This window comes from Portunus trituberculatus, chromosome 41 (genome assembly GCF_017591435.1).
Source record: "Portunus trituberculatus isolate SZX2019 chromosome 41, ASM1759143v1, whole genome shotgun sequence".
NCBI classification, from domain to species: domain Eukaryota; kingdom Metazoa; phylum Arthropoda; class Malacostraca; order Decapoda; family Portunidae; genus Portunus; species Portunus trituberculatus.
The window spans coordinates 28,280,728-28,299,551 of record NC_059295.1 but is presented as its reverse complement, the minus strand read 5'-3'; the positions used below and the strand labels follow the sequence as shown (position 1 = coordinate 28,299,551).

Genomic DNA, 18,824 nt, shown 5'->3' with positions numbered 1-18,824 from the left:
GTTTTACTTTTTACCAAACAAGTTATTCTAAGAAAGAGTAAAAGTAAGTAACACAATAGATCACCTTTTTCCAGACCATGACTTTTTCCTTTCCTTTTCCTTTTATTGCTACGTGTCAATTAGACTAGTCAAGAAAGAGAAAAGGTGAGGAAAACATGCTTAACTTCCAGCTTTCCAATAGTTAGAGTAAGAATAAAAGAAAAGGAACAATCTATTTCCTGACGCTTCTAGATACTCCTTTCTCGTGTTAGTTCGTCAGAGAAAGGAAGAAAACAGAAACAGGTAGAGAGTTGTAGTGAAAAGGAACGAAAGAGCAAATAAATTAATTACTTTTCGATCAGACCAAAATAAAGGTGAGATAATTTAATCTACAGGCAGGAACTGAAAAGAAGAAAAGGTAATCAAGTAAAAATGATGAAGAAAAAATAGCATGACCTTGACAGAATAAGGGTGATAATGAGTAGAAAGTGTGCAGAGAGGCCGCGGGAGGGGTGGAAAGGGTATGCATGATTGATATCCTCTTCCTGTCCTCTTCCCCTCCCCTTGTGATGCACGCTATTGGATAACATGATGGATAAGCGGGTAAGCGCCTCCTCCTCATCGCCTTCCTCGCGTGCTTAAGTTTGGTTATCACTGAGGGGAAGATTCCTTGAGATCGTTACATGCAAGGGAGGTCAGCCTGTCCGTCAAGTGGATGTGAGCAAATTGCAGCTACTCGGTGATTCATGAGCGCTGCCGACACAAGACAGCATTGTTGAACGCGTTGAGCTCACGCGAATACTGTTTTTCAAAAGCTGCAGAGGTTCAAGCACGGCTTAGGAAGTGTTTACTTCGTTACTGAGGGAAAAGCTTTTATAAGAACATAAGTAAATAAGAGAAGCTTAAAAAAATCGTTAAGCCTTCATGCAGTAGTCCCTGAATAAAACATGCCTAGCTGTTCCCATCTATCATATTTACCCAGTACCTGAATGAAACATGCATATATTTTTCCATTTATCATCTCTACCCATTAGTTGTCATCCGCGCCTCAACAACCTGATTACTAAGTCTGTTCCATTCATCTATCACTTCATTTTGAGAACTACTTCCTTCCCATCGCTGTATGTATAAAAGTCAGACTCACAGGCCACTGTGGCCCGTATGGGGATCGAACCCACGACATCCGCGTTATTAGCACGGCGCTCTAACCAACTGAGCTAACAGGCCGATGCTGTCTGAGATTTATCAAAAGATAAAAACAAATTGTACTCGTGGATGTATTGATATCTACTAGATTGTTTTGCTCGAAAGGACCAAGAGGTCTGTTACTGTTTGGCTTTCCTTTGTATTACAAGTGTTTTTCTTATTTATTTTTGAGTTTTAGAGGAACTTTGGTCAAGGACGACTATATAAACTGAAGGAATAAAAAACAATTGATGACAGCTACCTTAAGAAGTCAATCCAATATAGCGTCCAACATTATGTCACGAAGTGTGTTGACTGTTGAAGCCTCCCTGTTAAAAGAGTCCAAAGACGCCAAACCACTGTTGAAACCACCAATGAAATCATGAGAGCATCTTATAAACCATAGAAACTCCCACTGAAGCTGCCGGAAGCAACAGTTTGAGAAAAAGGCAGAGTAATCATGCAAGCACCTTGAAAATCCTAGTCACTTCAAATTGTATTGTTCAAAAAATGACAAAGGAAGGGGTTAAGATCACCAGAAAAGTAGTAGCGGTGAGGATGGCGGTGGTGGATGTGGTAGTGGTGGTGGTGGAGGAACACGTATTGACTCCATGACCGGCTGAAGGCGTCGCGTGAGGCTCTCTGAAAGTTCCCTTGGGCTGAGGCGTCGCTTATGATCAGCCTGGCCTTCGTCCTTTAAATGTTCCGTGGTACCGGTTAGCCGTGTGTGTGTGTATGTGTGTGTGTGTGTGTGTGTGTGTGTGTGTGTGTGTGTGTGTGTGTGTGTGTGTGTGTGTGTGTGTGTGTGTGTGTGTAAGCGAGTGTGTGAGTGAGTTTACCTCGTTGTATATGATGTATATGCAGGTTCGCTAGGCGTCGTCTCCGTATCAGTATTTATTCAGTCTTGTCTTCAACGTGTGTGTGTGTGTGTGTGTGTGTGTGTGTGTGTGTGTGTGTGTGTCAGAGAGAGAGAGAGAGAGAGAGAGAGAGAGAGAGAGAGAGATAACAAAGAATGAAAGAAAGCATGAATGAATAAATGAAAGACAAACTGTCACAAGTATTCCCGAGAGAAGGAAGGAAAGAGAACATCGACAGCCACCAGAGGAAAGCGAGACGAGAAGCGAGAGGTGAGAGAAAGAGACGAGCCAGCGAGACACGAAAGACGAGCGGGCGTGGTGGGTGGTGCCGGGGAGGAGGGAACACCTGCCTACTTTTAAGATCAAATAGCGCCTCGTCGTGAGCAGGCCATCAGTGGAGCCACTTACGCCTTGAGTGCCGCGATACTGTGTTATCGGGGCGACGTGAGCAGCGACAAGGGACGGGCAGGCGGGGCGTGGCACCCATCCGTGGGGCGCCAAGTGGACCTAACCCAAAGCAGCGGGATTATCACACCAATCACCTCGTTAGTTTAAAAGGAGAATTAGTTCTTAGGAAGGAAAGTTACCTGTCCATAGTTTTCTGCCTCCTCACATACATACACCTTGGTTTTAAGAGAGGGTTTGTTTTCAGTAGATAAGAGGTGTTTCTGTTTCAGTAATTGTAGAACAGTCTTATGCATATAAATAAAATTCCTATTATAGATCCTTCAAAAATTATACTGAAAGAGATTAGTTTGTCTGATGATTTTGTAGTTTTCCTTATATATATATATATATATATATATATATATATATATATATATATATATATATATATATATATATATATATATATATATATATATATATATATATATATATATATATATATATATATATATATATATATATATATATATATATATATATATATATATATATATATATATATATATATATATGTATATATATATATATATATATATATATATATATATATATATATATATATATATATATATATATATATATATATATATATAATCACTACTTATTAAACGCTAAAAATATCACTCCACTAGAATGCTAAAAATAATTTTGCGGTATCAACAATTCACTTCTAATAACATAAAAAGAAAACTTGCTAAACTCTTTGTTACTGCCTAAGCACCGTGCAACACATCCGTCTCCCTTAGCGCCTGTCTCTCACCTCGTATAATGTGTCTAGCTGACCTTGTACCTGTCCGTCCGTCTGTCTGTATGTAGTCTGGGCAGTGTGTTTCGTCCAGCCTACGCCCGCTGTACCTCCGGTCCTCCCTCCTACCCCAACCCCTGCTAAGTTGAGTCAACCCTCCAGCTGGCATCTTTACACGTCGACAATAACATTAAATTCCCGTCTTTGTGGTTCTGCCGATCCCAGCACCACGCGCCGCCAGGGACCCTCCGGCGAGACTCGTAAATCCAAGTGATGGGAAGCCCTTTTATTTTATTCTTCCCTGACCCTTGAGAAGTATATGTGTCTCTCCGCCATACAGGATCATTTCCTCTCTTCTTTTCTCCTATTTTTACTTGCTTTTTTACTTCTCTTTTTTCACTTTCTTCCTCTCCTTAGCTTTGTTATTCGTTCTCTTCCACTGTTCCCTTCTGGTTACTGACTATTGTGATGCCACTTCAAAGGCCCGGTCTGTTCATAATTAGTAAAGGTTGGATAGCGTTTGGCTGAGGGCTGGAAACTTAAAATGTGAACTGCATTATATTGGTCAAAGTGTAAAATCGTCTCTCTCTCTCTCTCTCTCTCTCTCTCTCTCTCTCTCTCTCTCTCTCTCTCTCTCTCTCTCTCTCTCTCTCTCTCTCTCTCTCTCTCTCTCTCTCTCTCTCTCTCTCTCTCTCTCTCTCTCTCTCTCTCTCTCTCTCTCTCTCTCTCTCTCTCTCTCTCTCTCTCTCTCTCTCTCTCTCTCTCTCTCTCTCTCAGTGGGAAAAGAAGGAATTGCTCTCACTATGTTCTTAAATCAACTTTAATTTTTTTTTCTGTTCCCATTTTTTTTTTTATTTCAAATCAATGTTTTTTTTTTCTATTCAAACTCTAAGTCCTACGTGCGTATTTCTATTCATTATTTATGTTTTCTCTTTTTGCTTGGATGTCTTATTTTATTTATTGATTTATTTGTTATTTTACCTATCTCCTCATCTATTCATTTTCTTTGATTTGTATTGATTTATTATCACCAACGTCTTTATAGTCGAGATTACGAAGCCAGTAACCGTGTTCCCTCATGTCCATTGTGCTATGCCTAAGTCCTACGATCTAGTAAAAATGTAATGGATACCACGTTATGTAAGGAAACTGTCAGCAGAATGAAGAAAACACGACAGAGGAAGAGAAGAAAGGAACGAGGTGCTGAACATTACAAAACTTCGGACTTTGCAAACAATAAGCGTGAAGACGAAGTTAGTTTTAATGGATGGCATTGAAAGCCCTCACACTTAGAAGGATGGAGGAAGCAAAAAAGAGTCCCCGTGTCCTGGTGGAAGTCTTCGAGTGGTTGCTTAAGTGGTATTCAGTGTCCTATGGTTTTATGGAGATGAGGTTGACTTGCATTTCCCCTTTCTTTTTTTTTATTACTTTTAGAACTAGATATAATGATTGGATTAAGGGACTGAGAAAAAAAAAACATAAAAGGAGGTAGATCTTTATTTCTCTAACGCTTTTATTGACAGTCATCTGTGACATTGTGGCAGCGGGATATGGGAGAGAATGAGTGATATAAGCGCAAACAGTAATTAACCAACCAATCATTATTTCTAGACGCAAATGTTAAATTAGTGTTGCTCGAACCACGAACACAGGTTTGCCTTTCACCATTAAACTTCATATGTGAAAAACAGTCCTGATAGGATTTTTTCCAATACTATTATTAGCATGTATTATGGCTATTGTAAATATCACATCTCCTCGTCTGTTTCCAAAGAATCAAATTTAATGCCAGAGTGGAATCAGGAAGAATACAATCTTTCTCTCCTTGAAAACCAGTTATTAGTTGTGATATGAGGTTGGCTTGCATTATATTCTTTATGTTATTATTGCTATCACTGTGTCAGAGCGGATATGAAATTTTGTCACAACGCCCCTAAAGAAGTCAGGCAAGTAGAGCTCGTACTCTCATCTAATTATCTTTATCCAATTTTTTTCATGTAATGAAGGATAAAATTTAAGCTTCACTTTCTTCACAATATTTTAGTCTGCATTTCTCCTTCCTTTTTTGCTTCTTCGTCTTTGCCTTCGTTTTCTCCTTCTTTTCTTTGTCTTCTTCTTCTTCTTCTTCTTCTTCTTCTTCTTCTTCTTCATATCTTTTCTTTTTTTCTTCTTTTTCTTCTTCACTTTTCCTTTCTTTTTTATTCCTCCTCCTCCTTTTCCTCCTTTCTCCTTCTTTTTCTCCTCCTTTTTACACCACATTTACAGCCTGCATGCATGCACACATACACACATACATGAATATATACATACATACATACATACATACACACCAACGTACAACCTAAGCACGAATAGAATTTAAACTTCCATTCCCCAAGTGTAACTAAATTCTAGCTAGCCACGACTGGGAACGTTGTTATACTCATCTTAAGAATTTAATACCTTCTCGCTGAGCATTCCTGGCTGCCTCTCTTTCTCTCTCTCTCTCTCTTGGCTGGTCTCCTTCACCTATACCCTCCCTCCTCACAAAACCCAAAGCTTCCCGACTACTCCCGCCCACCCACCTGCCTCTCCCGTCTCTTGCTTCTCTCCCCCCGCCCCCGTCACACCTTTCAAAGTATTCTTCTCACTGATGGAGGATTTTACCCTTGTTAACTCTTTCTTTAAGGTCTTAACGAGTGCTGGAATGTGTATGAGAGAGAGAGAGAGAGAGAGAGAGAGAGAGAGAGAGAGAGAGAGAGAGAGAGAGAGAGAGAGAGAGAGAGAGAGAGAGAGAGAGAGAGAGATGGATGCTCCTTCATTCCTTCCCTTCCCTCTCCTCCAGTGAATGCAATGTCAACAAAAGAGATAAATTTCTTCATGTTTTATGCATCCTGAGGCTGGAGAGACCTTGTACTTAGCGCTGTTTACCGACTGCGAGGACCTGAATAATGAGCGGGTCTCGAAGCGCCCCTTTGATCGCCTCCGTAGCCCCAAAGCCGCAAAGTTCCGTAGCGCCGATCTCCCATAATGTCGGACGCAAATTACCGTAGCTTTGTGGTGTTGTGGTATTCAGTGTGTGTGTGTGTGTGTGTGTGTGTTTTATGGGGTGGGAAATATCGTGGACTTTATATTTTATTTACACACACACACACACACACACACTCTCTCTCTCTCTCTCTCTCTCTCTCTCTCTCTCTCTCTCTCTCTCTCTCTCTCTCTCTCTCTCTCTCTCTCTCTCTCTCTCTCTCTCTCTACTACTACTACTACTACTACTACTACTACTACTACTACTACTACTACTACTGGTATTACAACTGCTGGCGAGAGAAATGTTTGGAAGAATATTTTGAGTGTTATGAAAATGTCGCAAGAAAGGAAGCGGAAATACAAGTAAAAAGCTGCAAAACTTCGTGTGTGTGTTTGTGTGTGTGTGTGTGTGTGTGTGTGTGTGTGTGTGTGTGTGTGTGTGTGTGTGTCTGATATATCTCATTTTATATTTCTCTAAACTACTTTCCAATACTTATTCTTTTTTTTTTACATATTTTAGTCTTTGTAATCTCAATATTTTCTTTACTATACCTCCACTTTTCCTTTACCTTCAACATGCAGCTTTTAATTACAGCTGATGTAATGGTTATGTTTTGTGCATATTTAGCACATCTTTATTCCTTCGTTATTACTCCCCCTTCCGTCTTGTGGTCATTATATTATCATATTTAACGATCTTGACTGACGAACACATTGAAAGTCATTAATGATCTATATCCTTTTATCCCTTCCCTTCATGACCTTATTCATTCTCAATTGCTCTGTGTCTCTCTCCCTCCTTCTCACTCCCTAACTTTCTATTTCCTCTCACTCGTCTCTTTTCTTCATTTTTCTCCCTCTGCACCCTTTCATTTGCATAAATCTGCTAACCCTTCATTCGCACGAACTTTTATTTACTTTCAGTCTTCTACACGCGCCTCGAAAGCATGACATTTCTCACCTCAGTTCATCTTATAACCTAACTCCACCACACATCACCACACATCACTCATCACCTTACCACATCTCACTACACATCATTACACATCATTACACCTTACCACACATCTTACATCACCTCACCACACCTCGTCACGCATCACCACACATCACCACACATCACACATCACCACACACCACCACACATCACCACACATCACCATACATCACACATCACCTCACCACACTTCACCACACATCACCGCTTTACCACACTTCACCACACAACACCACACATCACTACACATCACCACACATCACATATCACCTTATTACACATCACAACATATCACATTGCCTCACTTTACCTTACCTTACCTTACCCTACCTTACCCTACCTTACCTTACCTTACTTTACAATACCTCACCTCACATCACACCACATCACACCACCTTAATTAACGCACGCCTCCCCACCTCTCTTAAAACCACTTAACCTCACAATCAGCGGAACAAATCAACACGAGGACCACCAAACATTACTATACCTCCTGGATCCTACAATAAGCGGCTCCTCGTCTGGTATATCCCTGAGACGCCCCTGGGTGCTGTCATTGGTGCGGGACTCCATATAGGTTCCTTCTACAGCCGTCACTTCCCTCCACACCTTGCCTTATTCGTCTGCGCTCCTCCACCCCAAGAGTCCCTGCTGTTAGAAGCCTTGATATATGCACACGTTGATTGATTTTCCTCCAGTCACCTCTTGACACCTCCTACGCATAGATCTCGTGCCTATTATCCTGTCGACGGCAGCGCTGCGGGTCTGCCCACCTCCTCGGATCAAGACGCGAGCTGCCAACGTGAGGATAAGATTAACACACACGATTTCTTGCGACGGCCGGTAATCTTGCGGTGGTGGCAGCGTGAAGGGACTGTTAGCCTTTGTGACGGACCATGAATGTCTGCTGGGCTGGCCTCAAATGGTGCTGGGAGAGGAGAGGTAGGGAAGCGAGCTTCGGGGATAGGAGGTCGTGGTGGTGGAGTAGGAGGAGGGAACGTAGATGGGAGGATGAGAGGGGGATAAGGAGACAGGGAGGAGAACGAATGAGAAGAGTGGAGAGGAAAATGTGAAGGAGGAAGAGGAAAGTTAGCAAGAAGAGAACGGGGATGGATAAGACGGGTGAGAATTAGAATCAGAATTTCTCTAAAAAAAAGGAGAAATGTAACGAAGAGAGCGCAGGAAGACGAGAGCGAAGAGGAGATGCGTGTCGGGGGAGGGGAGGGGGGGAAAGAACATGAACGGAGGAAGAAAAGATAGGAAGAGAAAGAAAAATAAAAGAGATAGAAGAGAAGACGGCAAAGAAGGAGTAGGAGGACGACAAAGAAGGAAAAAAATACAAGAAAAACAACAAGATGACAAAAAAAAACAAGAACACCAACAAAACACACAACAAAAGAAGAAAGAAAGAAGAAAAGACAAATTAAGACAACCAAGGAATAGAAGGAGAAACAAAATGACGATAATGACGAGTTGGGAGTTGGCGACCACCAGGCAATGAAGAGGAGAGGAATAGAAGGGAGAGGGTCGAGCCATTCACAGATGCCTTGATTGGGGACGTGGCTGAACACCTCCCCCTCTTATTCCTCCTCCTCCTCCTCCTCTTCCCTGGTTCGTTTAAGGGGGGGGAGGAGGTTCGCGCGCTATTGTGGTGTCGGAATAACTGGGGTGTGGAATTTATGCTCCATTCGCCGTCAGGAGCGTTGGAGGGCGAAGCTGGGGCGACGAAAGCAGGCAGGAGTACTTAGTGAGGAGAATGGAGCTGGAAGTTTGGAGAGATCGGGGAGGACTTGGCAGCGGGAAGCGTTAGAAGTGGAGGAGTATTGTAAGGGAGAAGAGGAAGGAGGAAGAGGAGGGGAAGGGGAGTTGAAGGAGGTAATGATGGCGGCGGTGGTGGTGATGATGGTGATAGTTATAAGAGAAAGAGAAGGGAAAATAATGAATAGATAAAGATAGAAGGAGTAAATACTGGAAGGGAAACCAAAAGGGAGCTGAAATCACAGGAGGAGGAGGAGAAAGAAATTAAAGAAAAAAATAGTAAAGAAAAAAGAAAGACAAAGAAGAACAAGAAGAAGATCAAGAACAAGAAAAGAACAAAAAGAACAAGAACAAGGTGAGAGAGAGAGAGAGAGAGAGAGAGAGAGAGAGAGAGAGAGAGAGAGAGAGAGAGAGACGGAGGGAGAGAGAAACGAATACAGATACAGAAAGATAAAAAAAAGATAAGAAAAAAAAAAGGCATTTAAACACAAGAACACGATACCGCTAGAGAAAGGAGGGAGGAAGTCTGGAGTACATACATACGCAATGACAGCTGCTACAGAGAGACAAGGACAGGAGCATGCACGAGGCGGGGCAAGGAGGCAAGGAAGCAAGGAAGTAAGATAGGAAAGAGAGAAAGAAAGGAAAGCTGTGGAGGAGGAATATACGTGTACCTAGTTCTTGTATGAGAAACCTGTTGCTAGACGTCCTTGCTTTTGCGTTGCCTTGCCTTGCCTTGCCCTGCCCTGCCTTGTCTTGCCTTGTCGCCTTCCTCCTCTATCTTCCTGTGTATCTCTACCGCTTCCTATTAGTCCCTTTGATTATGGTAATGGGCGTGATGGGGACGCAGGCGGCGGTGATGCTCAAGACAACTGCATAATGACTCGTGAGGGAAGGAAGAAGGGCGGCGCGAGGATCCTGCAAGTACCTAGATATTATTGTACTTAGCCCATGGTGTGTTAAAAATGTATAATGATCGCTGGTTCCTTCGCGTCTTGATTCTCTCTCTCTCTCTCTCTCTCTCTCTCTCTCTCTCTCTCTCTCTCTTTTGCTTCTCTTTTTATTCTCCTCTGTCTTTATTATTTCCTTACTAGAGAGAGAGAGAGAGAGAGAGAGAGAGAGAGAGAGAGAGAGAGAGAGAGAGAGAGATTGATGAGAAAATTGAGATATAGCTCGGACAAGGGTGCCTCCTCCCCTAGTAGTTCTCTGCAAGGAGGGATGTTAATTTGCATATTTTCTTAATTATGAAGATGATGGATGAAAGGTGTTTCCTGGAGATGTGACGTGTATGTGTGTGTGTGTGTGTGTGTGTGTGTGTGTGTGTGTGTGTGTGTGTGTGTGTGTGTGTGTGTAAATATAGTCTTCTGCTTTTCTAAATTTCCTTTTCAATATTTTTCTCTCCTACTTTTCCCTTTTATTTCTCTTTTTTTATATGATTTTTCCAACGTGGATTCATTTCTTTTTTTAATAAATTTCTTTTTCATTACTTTTCTCTCCTACATTTCCCTTTTATTTCTCTTTTTTTATATGATTTTCTAATGTTTTTTTCTTTAGTAAACCGTCAATATTGCGTGTAGTGTCTATTAATATCAACACATTTTTATATAATATTACAGCGTAAATCTAACTTTTTAATCTTTTTTTTCAGTAAACAACTAATGTTCTATGTCGTGTCTTACCTCAATTCAACTATACGAAATTACGAAAACATTTCACAACCCTAATGAAGAAATGAAAAACTCCCTCCCGATAACTTGATGCGCATCCTTAACAAACGAACATTACTAGCCATTTAGGAATCAGAGAATACTTGGGTGGTGCCTCCCTGGTGCCGAAATTGTAAAGCGGTCGAGTGTAAACTTTTCTTCCTGGCGGGTAATTATGGCTGGACCTCGAGTTTTGAGTGACAAATGAAGGAATAATAATGTTAAGTTTATTAGGAACAAAAAACAGTACCGTGGTCAGGACTCGTGTTGTGTGTGGGATGAGAGAGAGAGAGAGAGAGAGAGAGAGAGAGAGAGAGAGAGAGAGAGAGAGAGAGAGAGAAATTGCTTGCGTACATATGTGTGTGCGTGCTTGCTTGTGAGTGTGTGTGTGTGTGTGTGTGTGTGTGTGTGTGTGTGTGTGTGTGTGTGTTGGGCGTGGCAGTGTTTCCTATGAAGAAAAGAGTTTAGATAACTTCGGCGCCACGGCGGTTGAGAGAATTATGAAAAGAAAAGAAAGAGAAAACAATGAGAAGATTCAGGAGGTGCATCGTAGCATGTTCGTCGTCACTGAATTAAAAGCAACTTGATAACATTGTTTCATGAGGAAGCGTTAAAGTAAAAAAAAAAAAAAAGAAAAGAAAGAGAAGGTATACGAAAAAAAAGTATAAGGAAATATCTAAGAAAATACTCACTCTGTACATTTGTCGACATTGAATAAAAAAAGCACCACAAGAACACTATTTCAAGAAGGAGGCGTCAGAATACTTCACAGTAATTTCAGACTGGCTTTAGGACTGTCTTCATAAGGAACTTCACGGTATCTTCAGCAGATTTTCCTTTTTTCTTCCCGTTTTCGTGGCTCCTTAACCGGAACCATACTTGCATGATAACAACCAACACTTTAACTCTTTAGAATGATTGACTGGTATTGGCCTCACGTTATAATTGCTTAATTGCCTCGCAGATTCACTGGAAAGGGAATCAGAGTCTTCATGTTGGTTTCATATTATCACTTTCTGTATTTCCCGCTTCCCATCTTCTAGTGAAATATTCAGCCATTCACAGCACTAGAAGCAATGAAATCCTTATATGCATCGACAAGAAAGTAAAAATAGGAACGAAGAGAATAAAGTTTGTAATTTCTAGCCAGTTTAAGAGTGAGAAAAAATGCCTCAGGTGGAATAGTGATTGTTAAAAGATAAATAAATGATGAACGTGTCGCGTGATAGGGAAAAAATGTGAAGGGAGAAGTTTCAGTAATCACTTCCACACCTGAAACGACACTTTTTTTTTTTTTTAAGGAAAGAGGGAGAAAATAAGCGAGGTTTCTTTCCCTTGATTTGTTTCTGTTCTTAGGTTTTTCTTCCTTCTACACAGAAAAGAAAAATTATCAATGAGTTAATGAAGAATTGAGTCACTTACCAATTAATAAAGCAATCAGTGTTCCTTCAGGTATTTTTTTGCCTAACTCTCTCACTGTGAAAAGATAAAAGAATGATAAACGTGTCGCATGATAGAGAAAGAACGTGAAGGAAGAAGTTTCAATAATCACTTCCACAACTAAACTGATCGACTTTTCTTTGGAATTATTTCATGTTGTGCGAGGAGACAGAGAGAGAGAGAGAGAGAGAGAGAGAGAGAGAGAGAGAGAGAGAGAGAGAGAGAGAGAGAGAGAGAGAGAGAGAATTATCGTGATTTATTCATTTTTTTCCCTGGGATTTCTTTTTGTTCTTAGGTTTTTCTTCCTTGTACACAGAAAAGAAAAGAATCAACGAGCTAGTGAACAATCTAGTCAGTTAACAGTTAATGAAGCAATCGGTGTTTCTTCGGATATTTTTGCTTTACTCTCTCGCTTTTCTCACCTTTCCCAACACCAATATCCCCTCACTATTTCTCCTTGAGCCAATCTTATTTACTTCATTATCTCTCGCCCTGCCTTACTCCTTACATTCATCAAGCTGACACTACCTGTACCAGAGAGAGAGAGAGAGAGAGAGAGAGAAATATAGCATCAAATAACGTTTTACTAGACAAGACAATGAATCCCAGGAGAACATTGGCCAGTTGAAGTCTCGTCTTGTTGCAAAATTAGATAAATAAATTAACAAAACAAAATAAAAAAGACTGAAAAAGAGAAAGAAATATCTACTAGCATCATAAAAGTGAATCATAGGAGTCGATTTATCACTGTACTACTTCCATTTCTGACTCGACGTGAGAGGAAGTTAGAGAAAAAGTATCGCACAAATTTTCATCCTTTTTTTCTTTTTTTTTCAATCTGCGAGTAAGTGAAAGTATGTATTTGTCGTGGTCAGTAATACGATGAAGGGTATCTGGAGCTCCCTTATGTAAATTCTAGCAGATAGTTTACTTCTCTTCTAGGTGGATTCGAGAAGTATGGAGATGATACAATACCAAGGGTCATTTCAGGGTTCTGTAGTGTTTCTGTAGAAGTTTTGTTGTTAATTTGGTGAGGAGTGTTTCAGAATAGCGTAAGAAAAAATGTGGTAACGTGTTTCTGGTGTGTGTGTGTGTGTGTGTGTGTGTGTGTGTGTGTGTGTGTGTGTGTGTGTGTGTGTGTGTGTGTGTGTGTGTGTGTGTGTGTGTGTGTGTGTGTGTGTGATAAAGACTGCTCTAAAAAAAACACCACAAATAGAACTCAATCCTAAGTGACACTATTAATGGCATACTTAGGGCAACAACCAATCCCAGTGACAGCATTACAGCACAGATCGGCTAGACAGGAAACTTGGGATGAAAGTAAAGGGAGAAAAACACACACAAAAAAAGGAAAGAGTAAAAGTCCGAAGGAAGGATAGTTTGGAGACTGAAGATTTATGTTGGCCCAAAGATTTATTTCAGTCTCAAGATTTATTAACCTTTTACAGTAATTACACCTCTGAGTTAATGACCTCCGAGATGGCAATTATACTAATGATGTAATGACAGTGATGGTCATTAATATTCCTTCTGCCCAGGAAAAAAAAAGAAAGAAAAACGTTTAGTGCATTCAAAGCTGGCAGGGACTTGAGTCTACTGCGTGGACCTTAGCTTTGTCGCTGCTTACGTAACTGAAGACTCTGTGGGAACATGTGGGAGAACAAAAGAACATGAAGAAAGCTGCAGCAAACCAGGAAGGTCTACATTACAAGTGACAATTCTTGTATAAAACATACTTAGTTATAACTATCTTTCATTGTATCCATACGTTTATCTGATTTTGTAAAGCTCCCCGCTGGCTTCAGAAGATAAGCATATAAGAACACGAGGAAAGCTCCAAATGTCAGTAGGAATACACGTGACAATCCCTTTATGAAAAATGATTGCCAGTATCTGTCTCTCATTTCTATTCTGATCTCGAAATAAAAAAAAGATACCTGAATACCAATAATCATAGTAGCTAAGACCTTAAAAACACAACGAAAGCTGCAAGAAACCAATGTCTACACGTGGCAAATTTCCATCATCCTTATCCATAAATTTGTCTAATCTTGTAAAGCTCCATATTGACTTAACCCGTTCAGTACTGGGACGCATTTTAACCTTGAGATCTGTGTGCCATTAGATCATTTCATTGATATTAGGAAGGGTCTATGGAGGTCAGGAGATTGATAGCCAGGGTCTTCAGTGTTTTAGTCTCACCTAAGTTTCTGAACCTGTATAGAATGGCCAAATGGTAAGCAGAATGAATATGAAAACACGTCATGGTGCTGAAGGGGTTAATAACAATATGGTTACTTAATCTAGTCCAGTTGGAAACCAGATTCTTGCTATTACTTTTTTTGTTTCAATTTCATCTTTATAGAGCTTTAACTCATTACTAGAAATAAAACTGAAAAGCAGAAACAAGTCAAGAATTATGTGTTTCAAGATCAAATTGATATTGTACAGCACACAAAACTTTTAAAGAAGGTAATTGATACATTATGCTTGTACAATGTTTCTACAAGATTTCTTTTCATAACCACCAACATACAATTATTTAGACATGTTACATTCTTTTAAGCAATTCTCTCTCTCTCTCTCTCTCTCTCTCTCTCTCTCTCTCTCTCTCTCTCTCTCTCTCTCTCTCTCTCTCTCTCTCTCTCTCTCTCTCTCTCTCTCTCTCTCTCTCTCTCTCTCTCTCTCTCTCTCTCTCTCTCTCTCTCTCTCTCTCTCTGTGTGTGTGTGTGTGTCCTATGCATATAGTATTTCACAATTCTATGAAATTTAACAAAGAATGATTATAGCAGTCAAGCATCAAAAGGAAAAATGATACTTGAACCGCCCATTGACACTTGATTACTTACTCCTGCACCTTACCACCGCCACATACGTGAAAGCTTGCCCTCTTCACGACTTGGCCCGAGTACTGCCAGACGCCTCACGTGTTGCTACCGTGTTAAAGCAGAGTGGCGCACCGTAAATCACCGGCTGGTTTGTGCTGGGATGCATTAAGGATATACGACCTGCATGTGTGGAAGCAGCGGTGGGGATGGCAGTTGGAAGAGAGTGATGCACCAGTGGCTAGAATAAAGAGGAAGGATGGAAATGAGTTAGAATGACTCCATCAGTATCTTAGAATCCTTGGAGACTTTTTTTTTATATCTGTGTATATGTCTTTATTTTATTCTTGTTTTTTTTTTGCATGAAGGAAGCGAGTCACGGTGCGGAAAGAAAAATAAAAGTTGTTGAAATTATCTTTTACATAAATTCTTAAACCGGGTTTACACAAAATGCAGCTGATTTAGTCCAGATGTTCCGTTACTCTTCTGAAGCAGCCTGTCACTTAAATAAAAGGAAGGAGGTAAAACAGAGACAAACATGAATTTCAAAGTTCCAGACATCAAGCTTTTCGCCAGACTGCAAAAAAATGAACGCACTGGAAAACTGTAAGCCGTTGTATGTTCTTCAGTTATACTCATTGCATGTTCTTCAGCAGTGTTCACAAAATGTTCAGTACATTCCTCAGATTTTCTACGGTCATTACATAAGTATATTTCTATTCTGTGCTTTCTGACAGGTGTTGGACATGCCGGGAATAATGAATTACCGCACTCGCACTGAGTAATACTGAGTAATATCACCACGCTCATAAGTGACATTTGTGCTAATGATATAATGGGCTATAATGTAAAAGGATTACATGATAACTAGTAAGAAGTGTCTCCTGCTGGACGTGTACTTACTTTATACCTTTAAGTCTCGTGTGAGTTTCTCGGTGGCTCTTTGAATGTTACCTAAAAGTGCTTGTAACATGCATCTGTGGTTAAAAAAAGACGTAATTATCTTTGGTCTTCTTTACACGTAAGTACTTCACCTGACGATCATACCCCTCAGTTTGTGGCACCAAATATGAACTTGCCGAAAAAAACGATGAATATATCAGTCTGCATGTAACACAAAGAATGAGTTGTGCAATGTTAGTAGCATGGATTTAAGCGCATAAGAAAACAAGGGAAGCAGCGAGAATCCATCAAGCCTAATCATGTCGGTCCCAGCATAAAACAACTATTCCTACCAATTATCCTCAACTTCAACTTCAACTCCAACTGTCCCTTACGCTAACGGCAGGTGATGGTGACGCAACAAACTCCCCCGGACAGCACTGCACGCCAAACAGTCACGTACACAGCAGGGAAACTCAAAAATCCGTTGCAATTCAGTGAAAGCAACAAGGTGAGTCAGTCCTCTTTAGCCTCCCCCTTCCTTACTCTCCTTCACCCTCCCAGCCACACGCACCCTCTCTCCCTTCAAACGGTAGAAGTGGGCGTGCTTGGGGTGAGAGAGAAGGGAGGCAAGGGTGGAGAGTTCCTCGCAGCCGGATGTCTTGTTCTGCTGACACGCAACGCCCAATGCTCGTTCCCCTCCTCGCCACTCCTGCCACTCCAAGACGTTCCCTCAAGCACCGCAAGGGGGAAGAGAGTACAGTGCGTGGGTATACCTTAACTTCCTGCTCTCGTCTCTCCTTACTTGTCTTTAGTAGGGGAGAGAAATAAGCTTCCCTGGTGGCTGGAACGTCTTTCTCTTTTCTCTCTTTTCTTTTATATAAGAGAGGCTTTTATCAAGGACGAGGAAAGTTCTACAGAAAGTGTTGATTTATTCAGATATTTTTCTTATTTTCTAATTTGGTGTCTTTTTTTCTGGTTAATCTTGTCGAACTATTCCAATGAAACAAGCGTCACTGTGTCAGAAGCAGTGAAAGATTGCAAGAATGAGACTCGTTATATCCACAAAGGCTGACTGCAAGTTGTTGGAACAGAAGCATTAACAGTTTCCGAGGTGCAGGCCAGTCCAGTAGTGGTCATGTTATTGTCTTTTTAACGGCTCCCTCTTGTGACTGAATTTCTCCTGGGTCCTATTTCTTCTTGTTTTGGTGTAATTTCATTTTTTTTCTGTCCCAAATAATATCAATGTGGGGAATAGCTTTCTTTATCTATTTTCATACCTGAAGACAATGGTCTGATATCTTGTTCTTTCAATATACTATTGGCTCCTATGTATGATATACTCCCCCATCTCTCTCTCTCTCTCTCTCTCTCTCTCTCTCTCTCTCTCTCTCTCTCTCTCTCTCTCTCTCTCTCTCTCTCTCTCTCTCTCTCTCTCTCTCTCTCTCTCTCTCTCTCTCTCTCTCTCTCTCTCTCTCTCTCTCTCTCTCTCTCTCTCTCTCTCTCTCTCTATATATATATATATATATATATATATATATATATATATATATATATATATATATATATATATATATATATATATATATATATATATATATATATATATATATATATATATTATGTAAAAAGGGAAACTGACCAATGGCAATAAAAAAAAAATTCAAAAAGGCAAAAAGGCCTACTTAATCGCTAGTCCCTTTACAGGTACGAAAGGGTTAGCCAAAAGACAGGATCTTGAAACTTTCCTCTTAAATGAAGACAAGTCATAGGAAGTTGGAAATACAGATACAGACAGGGAGTTCCAGAGTTCACCAAAGAAAGGTATAAATGATTGTCAGTACTAGTTAACTCTTGCATCAGGGAGCTGGACAAAATAAGGGTGAAAGGCAGTAGAAAGCCTTGAGCAGCGAGGCAGCAGGAGGAGGGGATGCATGCAGTTAGCAAGACCAAAAGAACAGTTAGCATCAAAATAGTGGTAGAAGATACCAAGAGATGCAACATTCCGGCGGTGAGAAAAAGACTGAAGACAGTCAGTCAGGAAGAGAGTAGTTGAGACTAAAAGCTTTTGAATCCTATCTACCTACTAGAACTCTGTGACTGGAACTCCCCATACATGCGAAGAGCGGATGAGGAGTTAGCAGTTGGGGGTGAAAAGAAATGGAGGAGACTCCGCATATATATATATATATATATATATATATATATATATATATATATATATATATATATATATATATATATATATATATATATATATATATATATATATATATATATATATATATATATATATATATATATATATATATATATATATATATATATATATATATATATATATATATATATATATATATATATATATATATATATATATATATATATATATATATATATATATATATATATATATATATATATATATATATATATATATATATATATATATATATATATATATATATATATATATATATATATATATATATATATATATATATGAATATAAAGTTTATCCGTCTTGTGACTGATGGAAAGATGTTGGAGAAGACAAACATTTATCTGTAATCAAGATGGACAGAGAAGAGAACCGAGCCAATAAAATGTTCACCATACTAAGGGCGATATAATGATTGCGGAAAGTGGCCTTGGAAATAACAAGGGTCGATTGTGAGGACACGGTATTCCATACGATTGTGTGTTCTTAAAAGTTTCAGCTACTTGTCTCGACAACTTAACAGAGATTCCAGTAAAAATTAAGATGTTTCAAATGAGTTTCCATAATTTTAATGATAGTTTCAAAGATTCTAAACACTGAATAGGTTGCATTGGATGTTACTGACAGTTTTCAAGAGTAGTATTATGCATGATTTTTATAGTTTAACAAGGTTTCTATACACTGAGGAGGTGTCAGTGAAAGTTATCCAGAGTTTTCAATATTTTTATTCTAATGATCGCTTGACAAGGATTTTACACTAAAGGAGCTGA

General features: G+C 39.8%; 1 protein-coding gene and 1 non-coding gene across 2 annotated transcripts in view; one reads left to right on the top strand and one right to left on the bottom strand.

The window, feature by feature from the left end:
• Nucleotides 1-18,824, top strand: part of LOC123516703 — a 173,039-nt gene that overhangs the window by 136,975 nt on the left and 17,240 nt on the right.
• Nucleotides 1,133-1,206, bottom strand: Trnai-aau. The gene has a single exon. It is a non-coding gene; the product is annotated as a tRNA-Ile (tRNA).